Raw genomic sequence first — 2,651 nt, forward strand, 5'->3', positions numbered from 1 at the left:
GGGGGGGGGGGGGGGCTAGAGATTTGTCTACAACTCTGGAATTCCACCATATTCATTAAATTCATTAGCATGCCTTAAAAGCTCCACTCTTTTTTCTTTTTCTTTTAATTTTAACATTCGCTTGTCCCTTGGTAACATATTCTATCATAATCCATCATTATTTACAAAAATGCCTTATTGGCGCATATGTTATGGTGTGATTTCTCTGTCGCATGCTAAAGACCCGAGTTTGAACCTCGAGTGGGGAGAATTTCTATCTGCTTTTTTGTTGTTGCTTGTTTTAGAAAGTTTTTTCGGTGCTCGTAACTGCAGAAGGTCATAAGAGTATGGGCGCCTAGGGGTGGATGTCAACAGAGAAGTCCAAAAGAGGAATCAGGCTGCTCACCTCTCTAGGCTTAGTTTCAAAATCAAAAAATCTGCTTCACAACTATCAAGCCACCCTGGAAATAGCAGTTCACAAGAGAAGGACAAAAATACAAAAGATGTCGTAAGTACAAGGAAAGAAAAAGCAGCCAGTTCTATTTGCGTTGGTTTTTCGATTTACAGCTAGATAATCTAGATACCATTCAAATGTCACGAGACAGGTGTGTTTGTGTGTGTGCGATCATATCCTGGACCGTTCTGCTCAAAAGTTCAGGATGATTATTTTGTTTCGAATTGAGCGGGAAAACCCGAGTTCAAATATTGCGAGTATAGGGGTGGGGGTGGGCTGGGGTGAGGGGGAGGGAGCAGAGAGAATCTTTAGCGAGTAACTGTATTCCTGTCTTTCTGCCTGAATGTTGTATCGCTTTCAGTCTCGGTTGGTCCTGACAGGCAGGAGAGAAGTAGCCTAGGCCTCCAAAAAGATCTTATTTGTGTCTACAGGGCTGTTAAAAAACATCTAGAATCTACATTGTATTTCTTACATAATGATCGTGGCATGTCGAAAAAATTATGTAAAAAACCGTACATTTTTACGGAGTCACAATCAGAATACTAAGTATGTATCTAAATCTAGCTTAACGTTATCGTTGTTCATATTACTGTTCATTTATATTATGAATGTGACTGTAAGCCTGCGTGTGTGAGTATGTTTGTGTGTGTGTGTGTGTGTGTGTGTGTGTGTGTGTGTGTGCGTGGGTGTGCGCGTGAGCGTGTGCGCGTGAGCGTGTGTGTGTGTGAGTGTATGTGGTGAAATACCAAACTAAAGTGTCAGAATCTAGAGACAAGTATCTTATAGCATTATGGCTTGTTGTAGAATTTGTTGAGAAGGCCTATCTTATCTTATCTTATCTTATATAGTATTATGCCTCGTCGTAGAATCTGTTGAGCATCTTATCTTATCTTATAGTATTATGCCTCGTCGTAGAATCTGTTGAGTATCCTACAGTACTCACCATCAACACACCCGAAAGAAGGGCTCCCTCACTCAGCAGCAAGTGGGAAAAACACAACATCGCAATGTGCCATCAGCAGCTACACACCACACAGTCAGTCCTTGCTTGCTCCCCACCCTCCGCGGCTACACACATCCGTTAGTATAGATCTGTAGCCCCATCAGTCTTGAGACAAGATCATACTACGCCGATCCCAGAGCAGTAGAGGAAAAACGAGGAAGCGCGTGCGTGCTTGCGCGTGCGTGCGCGTGCGTGCTGTGTCTGTGTGTGTGTGTGTGTGTGTGTGTGCGATGATGGCTCACATTCTGCTTCTCGTCCTGTCAGTGTCTACTGACTGACTACAGACTCTTTGCCTTTTCCGTTATCCACCTGTATTGTCTGCCTTCTCTAAAAAGTCACGCGTTCAAACGAAAAAAAAAAACAACAGCAAAACAAAACAACTTCAAGCCGGATCACAGTCGGTGAAAATCTGCGGTGTTTATTTCCGTTTTTGGTGGATTTTTTTTTATCTACGATTCGGCCCAAGTTGTCATTCAACTGGCATCAAACAACAGGTGTGTGTGCGATCATGTCTCAAAATGTTCCGTCCGAAAGTATTATAGGATGATTTTTTTTTTCAAAATGAGCGGGAAAGGAGAGACGGTGTATATCAGTGCACTGGGCGGGGAAGTTTGAAACGTAAAGGGGGAAATAAGTAAAATAGCAGCCAGGTTACTCTAAAATATCAACACTATCAGTTCGTCCGGGAACACAAACCTATCACTAAGACAAAAACGCTCCGTAAACAAAAATGTTCGCTGGACACTATCTCCAAAAGAATGTCCCTACTCAGTCCGAGGAAGCTCAACAAGTTGAAAAAAACCCACACACTCGCACACTCGAGCTCAAATTTTCTTTCCCCCCACCACTACGACTGACTGAAGCCTGTTGTTGCGCGTTTCTTCACAACAATTTGAAAAACGCCCTCCAAAATTTCCCCTGGGTTTCGCCCGTTCTGCGTCGAGTTTGTACAGCGGGGGTGCGAGCGAAAGAGCCGAGTGAGTAATCCGGATCCGTATGCACCGCTCACGCGCGCCGCTCGCTCGCCTCTCACAGCGGAATGTAGCTCCTAGTGGGTGAGTGGCGTCATTTTGTACGTGTCGCTCAATACAGAGTGAGCTAGAGCTAGCTCCCTGCGCTGCCGCAGTGGCACGAGAGGGGAGGAGAGAAGAGAGGAGAGGAAGAGAGGCGGTGAGATGACAGGGAAGAGGTCAGAGAGAGAGAGAGAGAGAGAGA

General features: G+C 44.7%; 1 protein-coding gene across 1 annotated transcript in view; it reads right to left on the reverse strand.

Annotated features, from left to right (window-relative positions):
- Window positions 1–2,515, reverse strand: part of LOC101859939 — a 58,434-nt gene extending 55,919 nt beyond the window's left edge. Inside the window, exon 1 of the mRNA XM_005100059.3 lies at window positions 1,377–2,515. The gene's annotated coding sequence lies outside the window, so the exon portion shown is untranslated. The remainder of the gene's footprint in view (window positions 1–1,376) is intronic.
- Between the last annotated feature and the right edge of the window lie 136 nt (window positions 2,516–2,651).

Source organism: Aplysia californica, unplaced genomic scaffold (genome assembly GCF_000002075.1).
Source record: "Aplysia californica isolate F4 #8 unplaced genomic scaffold, AplCal3.0 scaffold00234, whole genome shotgun sequence".
NCBI lineage: Eukaryota > Metazoa > Mollusca > Gastropoda > Aplysiida > Aplysiidae > Aplysia > Aplysia californica.